This window comes from Oncorhynchus mykiss, chromosome 6 (genome assembly GCF_013265735.2).
Source record: "Oncorhynchus mykiss isolate Arlee chromosome 6, USDA_OmykA_1.1, whole genome shotgun sequence".
Classification (NCBI taxonomy): Eukaryota; Metazoa; Chordata; class Actinopteri; order Salmoniformes; family Salmonidae; genus Oncorhynchus; species Oncorhynchus mykiss.
Window position 1 is genome coordinate 35,566,432 of NC_048570.1, and position 26,361 is coordinate 35,592,792.

General features: G+C 43.4%; 1 protein-coding gene across 15 annotated transcripts in view; it reads left to right on the forward strand.

Annotated features, from left to right (window-relative positions):
• The window catches only part of LOC110525852 (armadillo repeat protein deleted in velo-cardio-facial syndrome homolog), a 233,601-nt gene that overhangs the window by 59,992 nt on the left and 147,248 nt on the right, over nucleotides 1-26,361 (forward strand). For 14 of the 15 annotated variants that reach the window (XM_036979986.1, XM_036979992.1, XM_036979990.1 and 11 more), the window contains exon 1: nucleotides 13,494-13,579. The exons of the other annotated variant lie outside the window; for it this stretch is intronic. The gene's annotated coding sequence lies outside the window, so the exon portion shown is untranslated. Of the gene's footprint in view, nucleotides 1-13,493; nucleotides 13,580-26,361 lie in introns of those variants that run through there. 15 annotated transcript variants of the gene reach the window in all.

The window sequence follows — 26,361 nt, forward strand, 5'->3', positions numbered from 1 at the left end:
ATTTGTTGAGAGCCGTTCAGGTCCTTGATAGGTCTTCTCATCCACGGATGAGGTGTTCTAGGAGAAGCCGGAGGTGGGCTGGAGGGCTCTTCTCGTTCCGATATCTGACTCCCAGAACTCTAATGGGGGAATTTATGCAGCCTTCATGACACAAGGGGAATTTGCTCCATTGCCACTTGGCTCGATATGCAAAACAGTCTGGGGAGGTGCCAATTTACATTTGCTTCCTCATCTATTTCTCTTGGACAGAAGAGTAAGTCTGTCTAGCGACGCTTATGTCCACACACCTTTGGTAATTATGCACTGACCGCTGACCGAAATATGAATGGAATGCCATATTGAACTGTAATTATTGTGCTGTATTGCAGGGTTTCATATTCACATGCGGTGCTTGGCAATTCCTCTAATGCTTTGTTTTTCTCTATCCGTACACTAATATGTTGAATTTCATTGTTTTCAAGTTTAAAAACAAAAAAAATCTTTGCTGCTTCTGCACTCCCTCTTTCTTCTTTCTTTCTATGTTGAACTTGGCACACGAAACAATGAATCTTGACACCAACAGTATTTGGACTACTGTGCATGGGCATGGATGGATTTACTTTGTTTTCTATGAGGGGGAAAATAGGTTAACGAATTCCAAATACCCAGTATTACGTCCACTCACTGCTATGTGAAATTGAGAGTGAAAAAATCACTGACTCTCTTTTTGTGCTGCAAGAATGAGCAGCTTTTGATGACTGAGCAAGAATGGCGTTTTTGCAACATTAGCAAGATAAGCTGTCTAATTAGTGCTGCAGACACACCTGAGCCTAAAAACTTTCCTGCAAGCCTTGAAGTAGAGAATAACCCACTGTGTGTTGGATTTATTTACACCCGTAGAGGGCAGCTGTGCTCTCCTCGGCCCTGCCTCTCTGTCTCATGGAGTTTGGGGAGCAGAACTGAGAAGCTGAGTAGCACAGGTCACTGACAAGGATGGCATATGTTCTCCTTTGTGGCCTGATATAACAGTCCCAAAGCAAATATCCTCTCTTCCGCTCTCTGTAGCGTTCTTCCTGCAGCCGTGTGTGAAGTGGCATGGACGTCCCAAATGACATTTAACATCTGTTGCTGTTGGAAACCATGGCGCTTTTGTTCATGCCGATCTCACTCTCCACTGTTCCATTTCATACAGGATCTTAATAAACCCTAACTCAGGAAATGGCTTCTGGCACTCAGACTTTCAATGCTGACCTGGCCGTCAGACAGTGGCGGATATTGACATCTGAAAGTTTCTGTGCACGCTGTGGCTTCGGTTGGGCTCTCGTTTGAAACTCTCTTGTTTGTTTGTGAGCGGGTTGTACAAATCGAGCATTAAAGATAGAGGGGGTGTGAGAGGGGCAGGGGGAGAGAGGGAGCTGGCATCAGATCAGTCAGTCTGGGATCTCACAGCAGGCAAGGCCCTGGCACACACCACCACATAATGTGATATTGTTTAGTTTATTAACATCCTAGATCTGCCAATAACTGGCCCCAGCGTAGGCAGAGAGCTGGCTGTTGCACTGTACACCACGCAGTAAGTGCTCTCAAACTCCCTCCCTCCTCTCTCTCCCTCTCTCTCTCCTGAACTCTTTAATTATTTCCCTGATAACGCTATAATTCTGTTGCCTCTGAAAATTATTGAGCTTGTCAGCACCCATTAATTTATACTGTGTCATAAATGAAATGTGCAGGCTATGTTTTTATCTTGTTTCACTGGAGTAAAATAAATCTAAACTTTAGAGGCTAAAGTCTGTACTAAGATTTACTGTCTACTGACTTTTTTGTTTGTTACGTGCTCTCATTCACAGGCCTGGTTGAATAGACCACATAAAATAGTCAGTCAAGTTGGTGAGTTCTCTTGAAATGGGATGTCTAATCTGAACCGCAGTTTAGCCTGGCCTGTTACAGAGAATGTAGAGACTCCAGGGAGTGTGAGCATGGCTCAATCCCAAAATCCCCCCCTTAGCTCTCGTTTTCAAGTGTCCCTCGGTGGGGGCGTGGCACTCAAAATCAGCAACTAGTGGTAGTGAGAGGTAAATTAAGCCTAGCAAATGGGACAGCTCTACATCACTTGCACATATCCGAAACTACCAACGGATACCATGCAATTCATTTGGCTACGAGCTTTGTTTTTCACACTGTCTGTACTGGTGGCAGTAATAGTTTTCCTTATTTTTCATACTACAATTACATATTTACTATAGTGCAACAAATGAACAGCAGAACAATGTTCCCTTTATGTACCCATCCTCTTGCTGCCGATTTTATGTTGTTGTATTGAAGCAGGACTTTAATTCCATAGCCGTTTGACATGCAACAGTTAATTTCCTTCACTCCGTCATTTTACCAGTGAACGCATTGTAACTAGAACAATAAAAACCAATGTTCGAAATAATGTTTATACCAAACATACGCGTATCGGCTACATAGCTAGCTACTTAAGCGATAAGGTTTATAATAGCAGTTTATAATAGCAATAAAGCACCTCGGTGGTTTATGGCCAATATACCACGGCTAAGGGCTGTTCTTAGGAACGACGCAACGCGGAGTGCCAGGATACAGCCCTAAGCCCTGGTATATTGGTCATATACCTCAAACCTTTGAGGTGCTTTATTGCTATTATAAACTGGTTACCAACATAATTAGAACAGTGAAAATATTTTTCAGACAGTCGACATTCATGGCTCGTAACACCCAGTTTCTAAACATCCATAGCATACAGGTATTTTTAACCTCCACTAAACAATAAGCAAGAAATGAGTTGGCTACATTACCTCGGGCTCCCGAGTGGTGCATCGGTGTAAGGCACTGTATCTCAGTGTTAGAGGTGTCACTACAGGCCCTGGTTCGTTTCCAGGCTGTATCATACCGGCCGTGATTGGGAGTCCCATAGGGCGGTGCACAATTGGCCCAGCGTCATCGGGTTACGTTTTGGCCGGGGTAGGCTGCCATTGTAAACAAGAATTTGTTCTTAACTCACTTGCCTAGTTAAATAAACCTGCATTGGCAAATGTACTATATATATACAAAAGTATGTGGTCACCCCGTCAAATTAGTGGATTTGGCTATTTCGGCCACACCCGTTGCTGACAGGTGTTGAAATTGAGCACACAGCCTTGAAATCTCCATAGACAAACATTGGCAGTAGAATGTCGTAACTGAAGAGCTCAATGACTTTCAACGTGGCACTCCATATGATGCCACCTTTCCAGCAAGTCAGTTCTTAAAATTACTGCCCTGCCATAATTGACCCAGTCAGCTGTAAGTGCTCTTATTGTGTGGTGGAAACGTCGAGGAGCAACAACTGCTCAGCTGCGAAGCGGTAGGCCACACAAGCTCACAGAACGGGACTGAATCGTGTAGCACGTAAAAATCATCTGTCCTCGGTTCCAACACTACCTACAGAGTTCCAAACTGACTCTGGATGCAACGTCAGCACAAGAACAGTTCGTCGGGAGCTTCATGAAATGGGTTTCCATGGCCGAGCAGCCGAACACAAGCCTAAGATCACCATGCGCAATGGGAAGTGTTGGCTGGAGTGGTGTAAAACTTGCCACCATTGGACTCTGTAGCAGTGGAAATACTTTTTCTCTGAGGTGGTGAATCACGCTGCACCAGCTGGCAGTCCAAAGGATGAATCTGGGTTTGGCAGATGCCAGGAGAACGCTACCTGACCCAATGCATAGTGCCAACTGTAACATTAGCTGGAGGCTGAATAACATTCTGGGGCTGTTTTTCATGGTTTGGGCAAGGCCCCTTACTTCCACTGAAAGGAAATGTTAACGCTACAGCATACAATGATGTTCTAAACAATTCTGTGCTTCGAACTTTGCGGCAACAGTTTGGGAAAGGCCCTTTCCTGTTTCAGCATGGCCTATGTCCCAGGCACGACGCGAGGTCCATACAGAAATGGTTTGTCGAGATTGGTGTGGAAGAACTTGACTGGCCTGCACAGAGCCCTGACCTCAACCCCATCGAACACCTTTGGTATGAATCGGAACGCTGACTGCGAGCCAGGCCTAATCGCCCAACATCAGTGCCCAACCTCACTAATGCTCTTGTGGCTGAATGGAAGCAATGTTCCAACATCTAGTGGAAAGCCTTCCCAGAAGTGTGGAGGCTGTTCTAGCAGCAAATCGGGGGACCAATTACATATTAATACCCATGGAATGAGATATTCAAGCAGGCATCCACATACTGTTGGTCATGTAGTGTATAAGAGGAGAGCAGATTACTCTCCTGTCGTGAGATTGAGACTCTTTTGATAATAACATCTGCAAATAGTCGCGGACAGAGGGACTTACAGAATCAAATTTGTCTGACATAAGGAGTTCCGCTCTAACGTTTAACGTTAATACAATAAAGGACAATGACAAGTGATTGACATTGATCTTTTTCTAGAAATAGAAAGGCAAGCTTCATAATTGTACGTTAAATTTACCCCTCTTCCCTGAAATCACACTTCTCCCAGACTGACTGTCTGATTGCAGAGCGGCACAACATTTCAGATTTATGTGGACGTTGGATCTCTGTGGCTTGATACGCAACGCATACTGAAAGCGACTCGAGACATATTTATCTCTGAGCTATGGAAGATGTTGAGTATCACTTCCCAGTCATAACAGAGCGATGTCGGGCTGTTTAGTGAAGCACAGTGAACAGTTATGGTCTCTTTCATTTAGATTACTTCCACACAGCCTCTCGCATCATTTCCTGTGTGGCGTGTGTGGCGCGGAGGGAGATGTACAGAAAGGATCAAAAGCTTGTCTGGAGAATCCATCTATCATCACCGAGGTCACTGCTCTGGCTTGTAGATTTGGCTGTGCGCCATTGACTGCTTTATGCATCTTGACACGCCCGACAAAGGATACCTGTCAGTCACAGAGAGTGTTACTGTATACCTATCCATCTATGAATTCAGTCAGCCGTATTCATTTCTGGATGCCTCAGGGTAGAGGGAGGGGGCGTCAGTGAAGACTATTGTGGACCTGCTCATCCTACTCATAACACTGCACAATTCTACTGCAATGGCTGACTTCCTGATTTGTGCTTGATCTATTGCACTCTTGTATATACAGTCACAGAGCATTGAACCGTTGAATAGACATTTGAAAGGAACCCTCACCCATAATGAGGCCTTGATGAAAGGCCGCCTTCCATTTTGGTTTTGACTACAACTAGCAAAATATCGGTGTTTGATTTGATGTGAAAAAGCACAGTCAGATGGAGACTGAGGGTGATATGTTTGGACATTTTTACGGATGCAGACTTCCTGAAAACGGCCAAATGAGGGAGGACCGGGAGATGTGGAGGTCCATTACCGACAACTCTTTCTTCCGTTTTCTGGAAATCACACTTCTGACTGCGGTGTGGCACCACATTCAGATTTAAATTTCATGTGGCTTGATACATAACGCATACTGAAAGTGACTCGAGACAGTATATTTATCTCTGGGCTATGGAAGATGAGTATCACTTCCCAGTCATAACAGATGTCAGTCTGTTTAGTTGAAGCACAGTGAACAGTTATGTCCCTTCTCATTTAGTTTACTTTCACACTGCCTCTTTTTCGGTTTGGTTAGGGTTTGTCGTAGAGGTGTTGGTTATGAGTTAGGGTTAAGGGTTAGGGTAAGGGGTTAAGGGAAAATAGGATTTTTGAATGGGAATACATTTTTACTCAAGTCCTGAAATGTAACATTAAAAAAAGCTGTGTGAGAGTGAGCTACTGTAACTGAACACCGTCAGGCGTTCTGTTGGCAGGTGAGAAATGGGTGAAAGTGTTCTGAATGTGCTTTAACGGTCACTAGGCATCACCTGTATATTTATACAGCATATAACAGTCATTTATGGTCCAGTGGCAATAAAATGCACTGCTCGATTTGAGATAGTGTCCTATTTTTCTCTTCCATTTCTTTCCTCTCTTTTACTGTTTCGCCGTTGTTGTATTTTCAATTAGGTCTATCCAGCACACAGGAGGCTGCTGAGGGGAGGACTGCTCATAATGATGGCCGGAGCGGAGCAAATAGAATGGCATCAAACCAAATGGAAATGTTGATACCATTCCACTCTCTCTGCTCCGGCCATTATCACAAGTCCATTCTTCCCAATGAAGGTGCCACCAACCTCTGATCCAGCACGCTGTGTCACTCATTCTCAAGGCTGAAATAAGTAGACCATATTAACTTATCCTTTTAGTGCGCACTCCCTCTCAATCGACCCACCCTTCTTCAGCACTTCACATAGATACGATTCCGCCTGTTATAGGATTGTTTACTTTGATTAAAATAGTCTCGGCTATGTGGGTCCCCCATTCGAAATGAGGCCATTTCAATACCATTGCCTGAGTTTCACCACACTGGGCTGTGTCTGTCGGTCTATCTTCATGGGCATTCTGCTACTGGATGGGCTCCAGCACTAACAGCCTGTAGATGAGTGTTTTAATGGCTTTAGAGAATAGGGTGCCATTTGGTCACGTATCCACTGAGACAGACTGGGGAATGAGGGAGAGGAGGGGGCTTCCGTTCGTCTGAAACCTCTTTGGCACAGCTTCAGGAGAAAACACAGCCCCCCCCCCCCCCCCCCCCCACACACACACACATTTCTGCAGTGTTACAGATGCACTTAATGTGCCAGCGTCAATGGCACTAAGTGTTTCTGAATGGGTTTTCTCACTATATCTGCTGTAGTTTTAGTTAACATAACAATTTGAATCACCGTTTCCATCCGTTGTCATGTACGCTTAAGTCTTTCCGTGGGTGTATGTTCACGCTCTTGGAAGCGGTGTGGGTGTCTGCGGGTGAGTTGGCTGGTTAATCTGGAAGCCATTAGAGACTGTACCTAACAACACTGTTGTATTGAATGGAGGTCTCTGTGGTTGTTTCAACAGCTAGCAGACCTACTTTTCATTGTAGATGTGCGATACGGTGCTCTGGAGCTGCCTATCACAGACCAATGGACACCCCTCACATACTACTTATTAGAAAACATTCATAATCATTCTTCTGTACCAGTTGATTCAGTCTTCACTTATCTTTTTCGTTGTTCAGTCACGGAACAGTGCAGCTCAGCTGTATATAATTTATCCAGTTTCTTGTAAATTATGGATCTGTAAGTCCATAGTTTATGTATGGACAGTCGCTCAAAGCTGAAAGTATTTGAATGTCGTCAGTTTTCTTTTATATAAATATTTCAAAGCCATTGTGTCCCATAGCCTCAAATCGGAGAGCGCTCTCGCCGTCGTTCAACAATTGAATCGATGACATTGCTTATGTTTTTGAAGTGGTGGTATATTTGAAAAGCTAAAACGCTCAGCAATGTTTCAATTATGAAGTTTGAAAAACAGTTAGGCAGGTACTGAGGAAATATTCAAATGCATAAAGGACCCCCTCGCACTCCACCAATCAGACCTTTATGGCGGAGTGGCCAGACAGAAGTGGTGACTCAGTAAAAGGCACATGACAGCCCGCTTGGAGGCTCTAAAGGACTCTGACCATGAGAACCAAGATTGAACTCTCTGGCCTGATTGCCAAGCGTCACATCTGGAGGAAACCTGGCACCGTCCCTATGGTGAAGCACGGTGGTGGTGGCAGCATCATGCTGTGGGGATGTTTTTCAGTGGTATGGACTGGGAGACTAGGCAGGATCGAGGGAAAGATGAACAGTGCAAAATACAGAGATCCTTGATCCAGAGTGCTCAGGACTTCAGACTGGGGCCAAGGTTCACTACACGCCATTCAAAATATTAGCCATTTAGCCCTGTGGTTGGCTCTGAAGCTGGATTTGTCATAAGCATTGGTTTAGGGAAAACATTGCCGATAGAAACCACTGGCCTATCTTCAACCTCGCTATTCCGTAAGTTGCATCTGAATCTGCCATAGAAATAATGACACACTGGTTATATGGATAACTTTTGAAAGCTAATTGGTATGCATTTTCTGCATTGTAAGGGACACAGTGCAACCTTTTCGGAGATGGCCTGCTGGCAGGCATGACAGGCTACAATGACTTTGCTCATGCGTGCCGCAAATGACATGTAACTACGTTTCTTGAATTTTCATGATCGACAATTTGTGTTTTGGTGTAGTGAAGCAGAACTTGTCGTCAGAACCATTCATCCAGTGTTGCCAGCTATTTTTCAGCTTCTCCCACTCTCGTTGCTACAGAATTGAGTGGTAAAAGTCGCTGAATGCTATCAAAACCATTGAAATCATCAGTGTCAACTCCCCAAAGACAGCATTTAAGTAACTTAATTTGTCGCTGTAGTCTTGTACCAATAAAAGCTGCTGGAGGGGTCAAATGAAGCTACTTCTCTGGCTACTTTTCAATATAGTGATACTTTAAATTGACAACACTGCATTAATCTTGGGACAACAATGCTATCATATCACACTGTTATCTGACCATTTTATAAAATGGTCAGATATGTATATACACTGAACAAAACATTATGAACATTATGCTCGTTCCGTGACAGAACTGACCTGGTGAAAGCTATGAATTCTTATTGATGTCACTTGTGAAATCCACTTCAGTGTAGATGAAGGGGAGGAGACGGGTTAAAGAAGGATTTTTAAGCCTTTCGACAATGGCGCCATAGATTGTGTATGTGTGCCGTTCAGAGATTGAATGGGCAAGACAAAAGTGAACGGGGTATGGTAGTTGGTGCCAGGCGCACCGGTTAGTGTCATGAACTGCAACGCAGCTGGGTCTTTCACGCTCAACAGTTTGCCGTGTGTATCAAGAATGGTCAACCACTCGAAGGACATTCAGCCAACTTAACACAACTGTGGGAAGCGTTGGAGTAAATATTGGCCTGCATCCCCGTTGAAAGCTTTTGACACCGAGGGGGACGGGGGTGCATCTCAATATTGGGAAGTTTATTTTATTTTATACAGACTAACAAAAACAAAGTAAAATTTGATCATAATTTCCAGGTAAAAACATTTGTAGGTGACGTTTGCTACCCCTATTTTTATTTTGCTCCATGGTTTAATTGGACACGAGGCTGTTGGGCTCATCACCTGAAGAGGAATAACTGAGCAGCTGTTTCTGATTGAATAAACAATGCCATGCGGATGGGTGTTAACATTCAAATAAAGAGCGCTGCACAGAAATTATTTAGTGTAAATATTTTCTTAATTGCATTGTTGGTTAAGGGCTTGTAAGTAAGCATTTCACGGTAAGGTCTGTTGTATTCGGCGCATGTGACAAATATAATTTGATTTGAAGACATCGCATTCACACCGATTTGCGCAAAGTGGGCAGTTTGGATTAGTCATAAGTTTTCTGAGCTAAAAAAAACATTTGACAAAAAAACCTCGCTCTGTGTCACGCCCACTTAGTGTTCACTGTGGGCGGGGGGAGCCCAGTGCTAAGGAGAGACAGTGTTAGAGTTCAGTCACCTTTAGTTCTCTAAAGTCAACATTAGTAGTACCCATGGCCATGTGGACAGGACACGAGCATTTGTCCAAGCAAACATCACATGGAATGGCAGTCAGAGCCGTTTGTCCTGTCAGTCAGATTAGTGTGACAGGCAGTAAGATTTAACATGGTCTGAATGTCACAACACAACCAGCCTGTCCATCTGGTTCTCCCCTTGACTCTCCTTACCCTGCACCCTCCACTCTCCTAACCCTTACCCCTTAACTGAGATATCTGGCTCAACGCCCCTCCCTCCACGCTCACAGCAGGTGACTAAATATGTTGCACACATGCAGTATGTTTGAGGTCAGCTGCAGGTCTGTGAAATGTCACTAACTGCTGGTGAGGCTTGGCTGTCTGCGCTGTGTCTGCCATACAGCTGTCCTGGTCCTGATTTTCCGATCCCATGTCGAAGGATTGTAGTGTTGATGGGGTAGTGAGATCTGGGTCAGGAGGGCCTGGACTGTCTGCCAGAGATGGAGGTGTCTGCATGGGTGCTTTCCAGGTGCCTAGCAGACTGTGACAGAAGCTAGGGAGGAGGGGCTGGGGCACAGGCTGGGCCACTCTGACCCCGCCATATGGCTCTGTGGGGCTGTCATTTAGGAGTGCAGGCCAGGAATGGGACCGAAGGAGCAAATGGCTTTTTAATCGATTATATGCACCAGCAAATGACACCCCTTTTTTAAATTTCCATGGCTACATTCGTCTTGCCCAACCCACTCCCATCTCTATTTAAGGAAGCTGCCTGTCTGTCTGAGTGTGTAAAGGGGGTGCATGCATTTACTCTCAATGGAAAAATAATGATTTCACTTATCCAGAAAGGCTTGGCTAACATACGACATGGAAAAACAGAAGTGTATGTTTCCGTGTGTCATTCTGCGCTGCATTATTTCTAGAAACAGAACTGCTATAGAGATCTCCTTGTAACAACTGATTTTAGTTTTTTTTAAAGGACCACAATGTATTTAAAGACTGTTCCTTTGTGTCTAAAGGAGGCAGTGGTTTCAGGGCAGTGAAACACGAACCTCCTCTCTGGTCTTCGGGCAGAAAGATGCTGCCTGCTTCCAAAATGGCACCCTTTCCCCTGTATAGTACATTATGGGCCCTGGTCAAAAGTAGCGTTTCAGTATGTAGGGAATAGGTTGCCATTTGCGATGCAGTTGCTGCCTCGTGGAAACTCCCTATCCCACAATTTTAAAGCAGCTATTTGCTACGTTCAAACAAGTCATATCCCCTGTGCGAGCCAAGTGTTATTATTCCATCACTCTCCCGCCTGTATTCCTTTTGATGAAGGAATATTGTTTTAATACAACCGGCTGATGTTTCTACTAAAACTAAGACGCCATTGTGCCTGGATAATGGGTCAGTCTGAGGTGATTTGGAGCCATTTTCTACGGTGCCAGTCTTCTCTAACGTATCCCTCAGGACCATTAAAAGGAAACTTTTACTCTGCTTGTTAACAATATCTGTGTTAATTTTTAGCATTGAGTCACCCCCTCCTTTACGTTAGCTTAGGTGCTGTTGCATAAAAGATTTGTGTGTGTGTGTGTGTGTATATATGCGCGCCTCAGTGAATGAGGCCGCTGCTGTCAGTTTGCCTGTACAGGGCTCCCAGGAATTGAAAAATGTATTTTTTGTTTTAGACAAGGCAGGCTTTTTTTTTGCTTTTTCACTGCAAGTGATTTTCTGCATATACACTTTTTACTGCAGCTAACCCTGCATTCATTACTATTAAATTTGACATCAGGGGAGCAACCAAACCAGGAATTAAATGATTTGGTGCAATGGGATAAAAATATGATTCTTTTTTTCCCCTCTTTCGTTTATTGGGAGCATAATCTTTTTTAAAGATCAAAATTCCTGCAGCAGATGACAGTGGGATTAAGCCCTGGCAGATGTGCTGGTGGAGCGAGGGACTGGTGTTGTCTCTGGTGTGTGTCCTGTCCCTGTTTGCTCTACGGGTGTGCTTGTGACCTCGTGAGACAGAGTGAGGGAAAGGTAGAGAATGGGGAGAAGAGGAGAGATGGCAGGTGCTCAGCTGGAGGTGCTGTCCTCACAGCCAGTATCTCTCTCGTCTTCCTCTGAACAGCTAGGGCAGCAGACCCAACACATAACCCTGCTACCCTGTCACATACAGTCCAGTCTCCATGCGCTGCTAGCCTCGCTCGCAGCCCTCCTAGTGCTCTTTTATAGTCCTGCTCAGTCAGTCAGTGACTCAACACACCACCACTGTGTGTAACCAGGGTCCATTCCCTGTGTGTGTGGAATGTGGTGGGAGTCGGTCTGTGTGTGGAACCTTGGCTAAGAGGGTAAAGGTCACCAATCTAGTGGCTACGGCTGTGTTGACATTTCACTCTATAGAATTAGACTTTCCTTTTTCAAGTTCCCGAACAGTGAATATCAAGTTTTTATTCAAATTTGGATGATATTTGGATGAAACCAGCTCATACAGTACACGTGCTGCATGCTGTTTTCATGTATATGTCCTTATGTCTAAGCTTCTAAGGCTAATCTTTCCAAGGTCATGAACAGAACGGAGGCGTTTATCCCGCGAATACCACAGTTGCCAAAGAAAACAATATGAAAGCACACATTTACCGGTAAAAATATATTTTTTGTTTTATTTGTATTAACAAATATACACTTTCTCATCTTTAGGTTGCTAGAAACGCGAACCTGTAATTTGTTCAATTCGTTCGATATTTATGGACGCGACCCAGTCGTTCGTTCTTTAATTACCATTGCCAAGCTCAGTGGCAACGTTCTTATCCTTTGCTTGCAGCAAACTATCCAACTAGCTACACAGTCACAACCTCTGCTGCCAGAATAACAGCAAGATTATTCCGTTGCGTTTATTCCTCTAATACCACAGTTGCCAAATAAAGCAAAAATATAAGCACACATTTACCAGTAGAAATAAAATATATTTGATATTTAAATTCATATAAGCAAATTCATACTTTAATCTTTCGGTTGCTGGAGACGCGTCCCAGTCGTTCGTAATTTGTTTCGTTGCCTGGCTCGCTAGCGACTTTCTCATCCCTTGCTTGCTAGCTAGCTACGGTTTACACAGTCACGACCTCTGCAGCCAGAATAACAGCAACGTTTGTTCTGTTGCGTTTGTTTAAGCTGTTTATCCTGCTTATAGCACAGTTGACAAATCTAACAATACTAGTGGCTGTTTTCTATTGACATTTATTTGGATACCACACAATTTCCCCCGATTTTTGCCTGGCATGGCTAGAAAAGTGTTCATTCTCATCAGGAGACTCAACACTGTTTATTACGAGGAGATCGCATTGCTTATCAAACACTAGGCTAGAAGCTAGCTAAATAGTTTATTGCTGGAAAACCTGCCAATATGATGATAACCAAATAAAAAATATCAGTTAAACAGCTGGTCAAAGTAGAAACTTGGGAGGATTTGACAGCATAGTGCCATGTGCGTCATGACTGGGACCAGATATTCATCACGTTAGGTCATCAGATGTTCCATCAAACTGTCTCCGTAAAAACAAATCAATGCTAGCTAAGTTTTTCCCCACTCATTCGACCTGTGTTTTATAACGTATCCAATTTTGGTTTGTATGGTTTTAGCGTTCTTTTAACTTTGTAGCAAGTACGGTCTAAATGTGTAGGCGCTTATTGCGTCATGAATGCAAGGTGTCCCCAATCTCTTTTCCAACTGTCCCGATATCTGGTTTTAATGTCCATTCTAGAATGCCCTTCTAACCAATCAGAAACGAGTATTCAATAATGCTGTGGCTTTACATGAACATAAGCTCCCTGTGACTGAGACTGCTTCAATGGTGAACTGGCTGGTTGAAATGAATGATTATTTTGAAATGTGAGAAGACACGGAAGAGGTATTTTAGTGGGTTTCGCAGCCAGACAACAGATCAAACATGTTGTATAATAATTTGTCTCCGTTTATGTTGTATAGTGACCTACCTACTTCAATCATATTTCAAGAAAGTAGAGTACATGATTTGTGCCGAGACACTAAACCTATTATCTGATGAAGCAACTGTCCTTAAAAAAACGTATCTTGTTTTGTAGGTGTAGCAGCACCGGTGCAGTGGCCCTCGCCTGATAAATGTCTACCTGCGCTGACATTTTTATGGGTCTTCATCAGCCAAAGGTGCGTTTATCCACGTTTCCTAATTGCAATAATGTAACAAATAGATACTGTATGTCACAGGCTGTAGTGTCTGGTCTGCACAGCTGTTCTATGGGGGCGTCCCAAATAGCACACTATGCAGTGCACTACTTTTGACCAGAGCCTTATGGGTTCTGGTCAAAAGTAGTGCACTATTTAGGGAATTGGGTGCTATTTGAGAACGTAGCCTATGTCTTTGGGTTTAGTGTGCACTCATATTTCCTTTCCAATTATATCAGATGGACAAACAGGCTAGTACTCTTATACTGTACTTTACTGATCTGTTAATATAGCGAAGTGAATTGCTATAAAAAGAGCTGATTTGTATCCTGATTTAATGAATGGTGTTTTCTAAACGTGAAATAACGTAAAGTATAGGCCACTCAAAACGCAACGAGAATAAATATTCCCCTCCCCTGGAGAATTAGATGAGCTGAAGTGACGCACCGGCGGGCCAAGATGCATGGGTCTGTCTAAGATCATACTCTGGAAATCAATAGATGTCTAAGATCATTTTCAGCCCTGGTTTAAGGATGCCTATTCAATGTAATGTGGAACAAGCCTATTCCCTTTTATCAGGAACCAATGAACCTGTGCTCATGAGTAAACACTAAAACCGTCTCGTGTAGACTGAGGCTAGTAGAAATCATCACTGGCCTAGTAGCAATCAGAACTCTTGTCACATCCTTTATCTTCAGCGGATTGTGGGGGTTCTAGTTAAAAGTTTTGCGATATAAATCAGCAACAAATGTATCCTTCATTATTGTCTGTGAAAGTTTGACTTGTTGTTGTGGGTTTTCTTCTATTCCTCTGTGGTGATGTCCCTGGTCTGAATCAGTGGTACTGTTCTGTTGCCAACCGACAAATATTTAGCAGTCTTGGAGCTCGCAACTAAACCTGAACCTGTTTAGTGCGGGGTACTTTACTTTGATGCCAGGAAAAGTCCCAACGGTTATCCTATTTCTCGCTTTTTCTCTTTAGCTGTTAATTTACCGGTACATTGAGTTTAGATGTTGTTCTCAAGTAATTAAAGTTAATCTTGTTTCTGGCTGCCGAGACTGGTCTGCTGGGGCTAGCTGGCATGAACTGAATGACAAAAGTGTGTGAAAGGTAACCACAGTGGACAAAGCTGAATTTGTCTATTCTGACCTATATATTTGTCAAGCTAGGGAGGGAATAGCTGACTAGTGGCTGGATCGTTCACACACCTTGTGAAGGAGGAACTCCCAGGAGTTCTGACCCAGCTCTGGATGGGGATATCGGCATCGGGGCTCGCATTGTGCAGGAGAGGAGAGATTTAAAGACCGCTTTGCTCTTCCAGAGATGTAGTTCCTCTGACTGTGACGTCTTGTTTTTGAGAGCATTGGGCCCTGATGGAAGATACAGGCTGTGTCCCAAATGGAACCCTCTTCCTCATGTAGTGCAGTACTTTTGAGTGTCCTGGCAAAAGTAGTGCACTACATAGGGAATAGGTTGCCATTTGAGGCCAACACACACACACACACACACACACACACACACTGTAAACCCCACCTGCAGTCTGTAGCTATTTTACCCTCTGCTTCTGCATTCCCCTCAGGCTGCTATGGTAGACTGAGAAATGGAGAGAAGGCTGTTGCTGTAGACGCTGAGAAATGGAGAGAAGGTTGTAAAAATACCACGTCTGTTGGTGGAGTTTTTGTAATTCATCCCTTCGTCTTCTTGCTACTGTACAGTGCAATGCGACCTCTGCCCATCTGAGTTCACTCCAAACACAAATATTATTTTTCTGCCATCTAAGCCGCACATTTTCATGCCTGCACTGCCAATGACTCCTCACAATGGATTTTTTTCCCACGCTGCTGGGAGGTGTGCATAGCCATCTGTGGGGATTGGCTTTGAGGCAGGGTCAAGGCATTGGCTCCTAGAGAAACACTGCACTGTCTGAACTTCAACTCAACCTGGAGCACTGGGTGACCTTTTTATACACTTGTTAGCACGGACTTTTATTTACTGAACCAGCTGTTAGTCATTGTGAGAGACCTTGTTAACCCTTTAAACGTGTGGGAATTGGCCTGTATGGATAGGGCTAAATTCAGATATTTCTTACAGAAGAAATATGAAAAGCATATGCAGAACCATGGTGGCAATCAAAGATTATGGGAAAATGATCAGACCAAAGTTGAGGGCACAACAGTTCACCTGTCACGACTGAATCTAAACATTACACTGTTCATTTAGTTTTACATTTACTGTACTATTCCCCAAATTTGTTAATAATGAAATCTAAAGATACTCATTCACGCCAAGTCTTTCCTGAGCCACCAGTCATAAGCTTTAAGAGATGTCCTACCCTAAATGACAAATTAGTCCACAGTTATCTTCCGGGTGACTCTCAAAAAACTTGTCTTGACCACAAACCCAAGAGCTCTTTTAAATGTAACCAGTGCAACCATTGCAGTAATATTGCACAGAATAAGTATTTTGTTGACACAGCTTCTAAAATGGAGTATTACGTCAAGCATTTAATTTACTGCAAAACCACTCATGTCATCTACAGATTGGAATGTCCACAGTGCAAGGTGTTCTATATTAGACGGACAAAGAGACACCTTCAAGACCGCTTAGCGGAACACAAGTAGGCCATACGGGTAGGCAATGAAGACTACCCCATGCCAAGGCACTACTAAGTCCTTACACCATGCCAAGGCACTACTAAGTCCTTACACCATGCCAAGGCACTACTAAGTCCTTACACCATGCCAAGGCACTACTAAGTCCTTACACCATGGCAAGGCACTACTAAGTCCTCACACCATGCCAAGGCACTACTAAGTCCTTACACCATGCCAAGGCACTACTAAGTCCTTACACCATGCCAAGGCACTACTAAGTCCTTACACCATGGCAATCCTGCCTCCCTATAAGCTATGGGTATTGATCATGTTCCGGCCTCTATTAGAAAAGGGGACCGTCTTAAACAGTTAAACCAAAGGTCAAGTTTTTGGATTTACAAACTACACGCCACTAAGTACCCTGGTTTAAATGAAGATATGGATTTCTCACCCTTCCTATAGGGTCGTGATAGGTCCATTTGCAGTCATCTAGTGGACATTTTGCTCAATTGCCCTCAGCTATGTTTAGACTGTTGTTCATGTTTTGCTGTGTTCTAGTGTACTAGGGAATATATTGCTTTCTTATTCTTGACACAGAGAGAACATGTTGTTCTCCCAGTCATATTTAAGGTTAGAACTACCTTTCTAAGTGTTCTGATACTTCTAGCTTGGAGTTGTATCTTTACGATAACATAGCTACAGCATTTCACCTTTTAATGTGTATATTATTGCTTACTAGGTGTGTCCAACCCATTTTGTGACCACTCCTTCTTTCAGTTAGGGCTAATTGGAAAAGCTGTTCAAAAGAGGACATTGTATTCCTTTTTTTGGTACTCCCTGATGAAGGCCATGCAGCCGAAACGCGTCGGTTTTTTAAAACTTTGTTTCTATTGAACATGCCATACTAATAAAGGCATTTTAATTAATTATATGAAGAGTGCCTTGGTCCTCCTTTCTTTTTGATGACCAATTCACCCCTTTTACCAAAGAGCACCTTCCATCTACCAAAATGTACTATTGTGTACCCTAGTAGCGCTTCCCTCCCTCCTCTTTCTCCTAATTTGAAAGGGTGTCCAAATACTTTTGTATGTTGTGTATGTGGCTCCAAGCTGATATTACATAATGGAATCTTACACAGGCAGATTGTCTTTACCTTGCTGAATATCCACATGCGGTGTGATCTTTTTAAGTAGTGCTATGCTTGCTGTACAAAATATATTAAACTGCCACAGCTCCCATATGATACTTTTTAACATCTCAACCTGAAAACAAGGTTAGGATTTGAAAGTCCTATGCTAACGATTTAAGAGGGGTTTAACTTTAAGAGTGCATTTTTGAGGTTAGGAGTGTTAACAGTACTGGTTTCGATAAGGGTAGGATTTCAGGGTGCAGTACATTAGAGCTTTAACTTCCAAGCCTAACCTTGATGAATAAATGTGAGGTTAGCACATCTCAACTACAGTTTTGTGCTCACAAACAACTTTGAAAATAACAATCCAACTTTGTTTAAGAGGTGAATGGTTGAAACTAGATGTCCGTTTTAGTCTAGCAAATTCAAAATGTTGACATGAATGTTTGCTAATTGTGTTAGTGGTGCTGCTATTAAAATGTGCAGAGCAGGGTTTCTAATGAGGCATTACCAGCCAGGCATGGATGGGAAGCTCAGCTCTCACAGGCCTATAGCCACAGGTCCTCTCTGCCACCTTTACACACTTTCTGTTCGGTTTTGATTTCATTAAAAGAGGAAGAGACCTCTCTGGCCCACAACCCAGTGAATCGCAACTGACTGTTTAAAAAAATAATTAAGATGGAGGGGGATTTATTAAAAGTTTAATCACTCTTTTAAAAGTGCCTATATGAGGGCCCCTAAATGTATTTGGGTGCCGTCAGTTGCGGGCTGTTTCCCATTAAAAAATTGGGCGGTGATTAATAGCGACAATTTCATGAGAGAATTATTTTTTACCCCTCGTGACATTTTGGGCTTGGAGTCTCAAATGATTTTTTTTGTCATGCAGTTCCTGGTCTTCAAGTATTGTTTATAACTCAGTTTGATTTATATGCTGTCTGAAATACCTAGAGGTTGCTGTTTGTCATTTGGGACATGGAGGCCATCTTAATGGACCTCGGAATAAGACTTTAATAAGTAAATGGACAGCGAGGGAGACAAGCTTCTTTTACAACTCCTCTTGGCACTCTGTTGGAAGCCAGTCAGTCAGCTATCAAAGGAATGGAAATATCGCTAACACTTTATAATGAGTAAGCATTAATATTCAACTATTTCTAAACTATTAATATATATATAAGTATTTCATCATGGACAGCGAGTGCAATGAGCTTAATTTTACGCCTCCACTTGGCACCCTGTTTGGAGACAGACAGATATCAGAAGAATGGAAATATGCCTCCCGAGTGGCGCAGCAGTCTAATGCAGTGCTTGAGGTGTCACTACAGCTCCGGGTTCGATCCCAGGCTGTATCACAGCCGGCCGTAACCGGGAGACCCATGAGGCTGCGCACAATTGGCCAAGCATCGTCCAGGTTAGGGAGAGGGGTTTGGCCGGCCAGGACTTCCTTGTCCCATTGTGCTCTAGCGACTCCTTGTGACGGGCCAGCTGGATGGTGTGTGGCTGGCTCCCGTGTTAAGCGGGCAGTGTGTCAAGAAGCAGTTCGGTTTGGCAGGGCCGTGTTTCGGGGGACGCACTGCTATCCACCTTCGCCTCTCCTGAGTCTGTAGGGGAGTAGCAGCGACGGGACAAGTGTAACAACTACTAACAAAAAATATATATAAAGAAGGTATTGAAATAGCTGTGCTGTTATTCCTGTTGAAGATTAGGTCCTGTCAACGTAGTTACCAACGTGTGTGAATCCTGACACTTTCCGTTCCACTTAGTTGAGCCAGACACCTGTAACATATCATTTCCCACAACAACCTACAAGGAGAGATGCTCTTAGAGAAAGAAAAGGGATAAGAGAGATCTGTTCCTTAGTGAAGACACGAAGTAGACTAGCTACACACAGAACCAGACTACAGCAGGTATTATTGCACCGGCCAACTGATTAAATGTGAGTTGACTTCCCTGCCACGCATCTAATGCTCTCTATCCGGTCTCTCGTTTCCTGTTAAATTCATTATAGATAAAGGGTTTGGAAAGCACATTAGGCCTATAGTAGCAGTAACGCTGTGGTAAGTTCCTCAGCTCCCTCCTTTTCCACCTTGTAAACTGTAAAGTCATTTAAGTCACTGCTACACCAAAGCCAAGGGCTCTGTATTTTCTGTGCTCTCAACTTGCCACTTCAAATGACTTCACTCTCACGGGCAGAGCACTGCAATGAAAAGTGGATATGGAGAGTTTGTGGAGTTCAGTGTCTACCACCATGTCCCTGGGATTGGACACAGCACTTGTAGTTAGGTGATTTGTGGCCATATATTGATCATTGCTCAAATGAAAGAAAATGCTAATTGTCACATGATTTGCTAATGACAGTGAAATACTAATACTGAACAAAAATATAAATGCAACATGCAACAATTTCATTGATTTTACCGAGTTACAGTTCATATGAGGAAATCGGTCAATTGAAATTATCTGGCAACAGCTCTGGTGGGGATTCCTGCAGTCAGCATACCATGTGCACGCTCCCGCAAAACTTGAGACATCAGTGGTTGTGTGACAACATTACACATGTTAGATTGGCCTTTTATTGTCCCCAGCACAAGGTGCACCAGTGTAATGATCATGCTGTTTAATCAGCTTCTTCATATGCCACACCGGACAGGTGGAGGGATTATCTTGGTAAAGGAGACATGCTCACTGACAGGGATGTAAGCAAATTTGTGCACAAAATGTGAGGGTTTTTTGTGCTTAAGGAACATTTCTGGCATCTTGTATTTCCAGCTCATGGGACCAACACTTCACGTGTTGTCTTTGTTTTTATTTTTCTTTGTGTGTGGTACTGTCTATTTAAAGACTATATATATACAGTAATGTCTTTTTATGGCTAGAATTGTTGTCATTATAGTGGTTAATGTGGCTGTACTGCTTATGTGCTGTTAGTGTTCTGTATCGACACGTTATTGTATTAACTCTGCGGTTGTGTTGGTGGAGAGTGGCTGTTATTGGTTGAGGCCTGTATGTGTGTTCTATTATTTCTAGTGCTGTATTGCACTGCCCTGGCGGTGGTGACTTTGGGCTGTATTTTTGTCTGCTGGCAGTCTATAGCTCCATTATGTGTTCTGTATGGTAATGATGTGGTGGTGAGGATTGGGATGCATAGCGAGAGTGGTGGCGGTGCTGTGAGGGGAGTCTGTGAGCAGCGTGGGGCCTTTGAGTGTGACTAATCCAGGGGGATCTCCTATGCTGTCTGGCTGCATGGCTGTCCTTCATGCATCATGCCTCCACTGATGGGACAACACGCACAGCACAGAGCGTCATGCCCCAGCCACTATATAATCTAATGCTCTTCTAAAGTCATACTGCAGAAGTTTTGGGGAAATGATATAGGAAGTAGTATTAGACCTACTATATATTTTCTCTATGTTTTGTGTTTTATTTGTGTCCAGTCAGCCAACATTATGATGGGGAGGTTGTATTTGCACAACATACAGTTCCGTTTGACTCTTCAGGTTCAAGTTCCTGCAATGAGGAGAGGAATCAAAGTCTATGGTTGTCTTTAGTCTTACTTCGAAGACTCCTATATTAGAGATTTCCACTGGCCTGTATGTATAGACGTCTTTCTACGGCTTATCTACAAAGTCTCATCTGTTCCCCTGACTTATTTAAGGTCCTGTGAGACACGTGTGATTGGATAGAATTTGAAGCAGTTCTATTTATTTATATTTATTTATATTTGAATACTGTTACTAATTCCGACTCTGATCTTTACATTACATTGTAATCAGTCATCTTGGGGCGGCAGGTAGCCTAGTGGTTAGAGCGTTGGGCCAATGTTCTGTTTACAAAGGAGTAAAACCAGTTTACATTTTGGGTTCTGATTGGGTAAGGCGATTGAAACTAAGCTCATAAGGAATGTAGAAGTTGTATTCAAGAATCAATTGATATACATCATGAATTTTAAAAGTGCACGAAAATGAGTGTGGCAATCACAGATTGCAACGGCAACTTCCTGAGTAAGAAAGGAGAGAAATGGGGGATGTATATCTAGTGTATGAAGTAAATTATACTCTTTGTTTCCAGTGCTGCTTATGGAGAACTTTCTAGTCACCTTCTCAAATTGTGTCCCGATAGAACTTGTAGGAGTGAAATCCTATGTTGCGATTGGTATGCTAATAAATTGTATGTGGATGGGGAGAAATATGATTATTTACAATCAAACTGATTTTAGAATATTTTCACACAAGCAGTTTTGAATGACTATTAATTAGTCTTCTAGTGTGCTTAGTGAATAATATGTCTGTTGTTGGTTATTCCCTTTCTGATTTGAAATATTTCACTCTAGTGGAGTTTCTCAAGGTACCAACCAAGTTCCACAAAGTCTGCCAATAAGTGAGCATGTCATTTTACAGCCATGCCTTCTCTCTCTCAGCTGCCAGGACATGAGCTATTTACATTTTTACCACATGAGCTATTTAAATTTTTACCACTCGGACAGGGGTCTGTTTTGTCTTTTTCACCCCCAATAAAAAGAGGTAATAACCGAACTCAGGCCAGTAGAAATGCTTAAGTGTCGACTAAGCGTAATCATTCACAGAAGTTTGATTCATGATTTGTATTTTTCTCTTGTTGAGAACCAAAGCTTTGTGTTGTAACTGAAGCTTAGAATTGATTTCCTGTGTGTGTGCACTCGTATATGAGTGCTCTTATGCATGTGCGCATGCTTGTGCATGTGTGTGTGACTCTGTACGTGTGTGTCTGTATGTTCTCGTGAGAGAGCCCGAATCCTATTCTCAGATGGTTGGAAAGTGTATAGGAATGTTAATTTGTGTGACTGTGCTGCTTTGGAGATAAGATTAGGTGGGGGGCTTCAAGCATGTATGATGGGCCTTCTTTTAATAGATTCAAGATCAGGTTGACCCACTGCTTCCATACCACCATGAAAGGTGCTATTTTTTTTTCCACTAAAGGAATACTTAATGACCGTCCACAGCCACCAGTCACAGCAAACCAGACCTCTCTTGTTTCCCCCTGCTCGAATCACAGTCCATGTCTCCTCTATTCTTAACAAATGGAGATGTTACATCTCTCCAAATGGAGATGTTACATCTCTCCAAATGGAGATATTATATAGAGAAAGTGAATTCAACTGAAGATTCATGTATTATCAAGGCTTAATTTTTTTTTTTTTTTTTTTTACTTATGCAAATGAAGTACTGTTCCTTTGCAGTAACAAATTCCTCCTCCCCCCCCCTCGACAACGCACGCACGAACACAAGTGCATACACTTCTCCCCCTCCCTCCCTCTCATCCCTACCGGAGTCGCACTTTCAAGGGCATTGAATTGGCATGAAGTCTGAGAATCCAGCAGAAGGCAGAGAGAGGGGAGATGATTACACACGAGCTACACAACCCCCTAGCAACCTCTGACTGCAGGCTTATCCTCACAGATGCACCATATGCATTACAAGATTTTTTTTCTCTTTGTGTGTTCTCTCCTCTCTCTCTGTCGCTGTCTCTCTCTGTGTGTGTTCTCTCTGTATCTGCGACACCATTTTTCCCATGAGACATTTCAGCATTTGGTGTTTTGTTGGTGGTGGAAACCGTTGTCTCTTGGTCGCATCTTCAGAATCTCCCATAAGTGTTAAATTCAATGGACGGGGTCATTGTCATACTATGGGGACATAGACATGGTAGACAAAATAAGCCTAAGCGTGATGGAATGTTAATTGCTTAACTCAGGAACCACACCTGTGTGGAAGCACCTGCTTACAAACTATATTGAATCACAAATTTACTTAAGTGTTTCCTTTTTTTTATTTTGGCAGTTACCTGTACATTCATCCATTACATCAGGAAATCTGAAACCCCCTTGGTGTGTGTGTGTGACTTTAAAATTACTCTCTCCGCGGTGTCGGCGTGCGTCAATAAGCTCTCCCAGTCGCGGACTTGGCTAGCTGCTTTAGGAGTCATTGTGGAGAGAAAGAGAGCCTCAGTTCTGTCTGAGGTGTACAGTGGGGTACTATTGATTTATGACTGCCAAGGAGGCCTGGGATTGCCTGTGTCCCAAATGGCACTTAATTCCCTACATATAGTACACTACTTTTGACCATAGCCCTATGTAGGGATTAGGATGGCGTTTGGGACAGACGCTATAAACACCAGGTGGGAAGGGAAACAGACAATTTGTTGGGTATGCTTGCCGGACAGCAATTGGCAGCATTAAATCGTCAGTGGTGGTGGTAATAATAAGCGTCGGCGTGAGCAACTCTCCAGAGATGAGTAGTAGTGGTGTGTAATATCAAATATCCTCAGTTTCTCTCTCTTTGTTCTCTGCTGCCACCTGTAACCAGGCAACCCCAGCTTTAATTGGTAATAAAAGGAGGGAGTTCCACTTGAGCTGATTTCACATCGGATTTCAACAGGTCAGACCTGTTCTGTTTACCAATGCTCTCTACGGAGATGTTATTCAAAGCAAGTTGTGTGTGGTGAACCAATAGTCTAGCAAATCAAAGGGCACGTTACCATATTACAATTCATTTTAATCTAAGAAAGCACAGATCATTTTCCCCCCACAAATACTGTAAAGTATGGTCTCACTTCATCGATTCACCCATTTAGATTGTTGATCAGGTCAGATTTCAGGGTCTGCACACCACTCAGATCAGACAGATTTAGGGTTTCCAGACGAGGCTGACCTGGTTAGATCTTCACTGGACCGAGTCACTACGGGCCCACGAGGGCCACAGAGACCACCCATTGAGGGGACGGGGGTCTCTGACTCGTAGGTCCATTGATCCTTGTCATCTCATTCAACAAAGCACCCGTGAGGCAGTTAGACTGCTGCACCCTTCCACCCACCCCAAACCCTGGCCCAATGTCTTTCTGTCTGTGACATACCAGAAGTAATTTCTACTCCTGAAGTCTAGCCGCCTATCCTCCTATCTGCCCACTCCCCTTCTAAGGGCACCATCTAATTGACCTTCCACCCATAGCTGCAGCCAGCTTCCTGTATAAGGCTCCCTGACTATGTAGCTACAGCAAAAGAGTAGTGTGTAGAAGCCGGGTTGCCAGCCAGCCAGCCTCCCAGCTGATTATGAAGGAGCAGCAGACAGCCCAGACAGAGCTAGATGAGGTTGGGAGGTGATGGAATGGAACTGCTCTGCTCCCCCCAGTCTAAATGAAAGGGCTGGGTCAGTCAGCAATTGAATGGCTCACTCTCTGCATGGGAGATTGTGATTCTGATTGTGTGAAGAGCTAGCAGATCTCTGCTGCAAGGTTGACTTGTCCCTCTGTTCCCCTCTTGCCGTTGTCCTCCCCCCGTCTCCAGAGCCCTATTCTGTTCCCACTACTAAACCACAATGGCTCACATAGACCCCTCTGGACTCTCTGTCTCGCTCACTGTCTCAGAATAAATACACCGCAAAGTTGGGAAGGGTTACTTCCTCCCTTCATCTACCAGGGAGATTCAGTGTGGGATCAATACTTTTTCTTTAACCTACTTCTTCTTTAACCTGTTTTCTTCCTGTAAAGTAATGAGCAGGGCCCCAACCTGAGGTGGGTGGTGTACTGTGCTGTGGCACAACATTTGCTGGCACTGACTGCTCTGAAACTGATGGAGTCGGCGGGACTGGAGTGGATGAAAAAGACCTCTGTCTGTATACACTGGAGCCAACCACGGTGTCTCTTTCACGCACAGAGTGACATTGTTGTACCAATGTGTATTGCGACAGTATAGCCTTCTCTATCCAGTCCATAGTGTAACAAATTTAATCATTTGTTCCGCATGGGCTTGAATTGGACCATACAGACAATACAGAGTGGCCTTGGTGTTTTTTTTGTTTTGTTTGCGAAGGCATACTAGGGTTTTTGTGCCTGATGACTAAACACACAGGAAACACACATTTCTTTGAAGGTTCTTCCCAAGCATTTATTTGGCTGTGTGTACTGAAGATATATTAAGTCTGTTGTACTTTATAATCACGTTTACCTGTGTTCCCCAAATGGCTGTTCTCTAGTTAGTGTTGCCGAACAAGTTTACTGTTATTGTCGTACTCTTTTTTTTATTTTTTTTATAGTGATTTGCAGTGCACTGGGTTGTTTAAAGTACCTCTGCGTTCAGTGTTGCTGTTTGAGTTGTCTGCCTGAGGAGGCGACCTAGCTAGATCTGAGGCCCCAGACACTCTGGGAGTGGAAGAGAAGGTCTATTTCATCAGACAGAACCACATAGGGATCAAATCATATGATGCCAAGATGAAAGTAACTCTATGGTAGGTGAGTCTGTTCCATACTTCTAATAGCATGAGATCAGATTATAGTAAATGTAAAATGGAAAGGTCATCAATAGTTGTGAATGTATTAGCTGTATGCAAAGGCGTGTCGTGGAACGCACCCACTTTGCACAGTATGTGTATGAAATGTTGGTCTCCGGCCAGTCTTGTTTTATCATGGAACTTCTGACTAACCGTGGTATGTATACGTCATATTTTAGACTGCGCAGCATAGCGCAGGTGCTGCACTTGACAAAAGAATCCTCAAGACGTGCCTCGTTTGGGAGAGGCGGGAGGAGGAGTTTAGCAGAGATTCTAAGCAGTATTTTTTTTTGACTGCCTTATCCGTGGTGCCCCGAAGGAAGCACCAGAATAAAGACATGTTATGTTGGCCTCGACCCTACTTGACCTGATGCCACAAATGGCTAATGCTTCAAAAGCGAGTGTTTTGGCGTTAGATTTTCCATGGTTTATCACTGTCTCAAATTCTACAGTTTGCCATTTTGTCCCCACACTCCGGCTGAGTGACTTTATGTTTTTAGGCTATGTTAAGTAGCCTGCTTAAAATTTCATAGCCAATTTCGGTGCGATTTTTGTATTGCGGCAGGAAGTAAAAGGGTAGACTGTTGGTGGATGTTAACGAACCCCTGTGAGCACACTTTCTTTTTTTGCCTGAACACAGTCATATCCCTTTCCCAGCTATGATACATAGCTAATTGGGGTTTTATATGCTGGGTTTTAACTAGCTGATGCTCCTAGCACCAGTGGCGACGCGGCCACAGATAATGG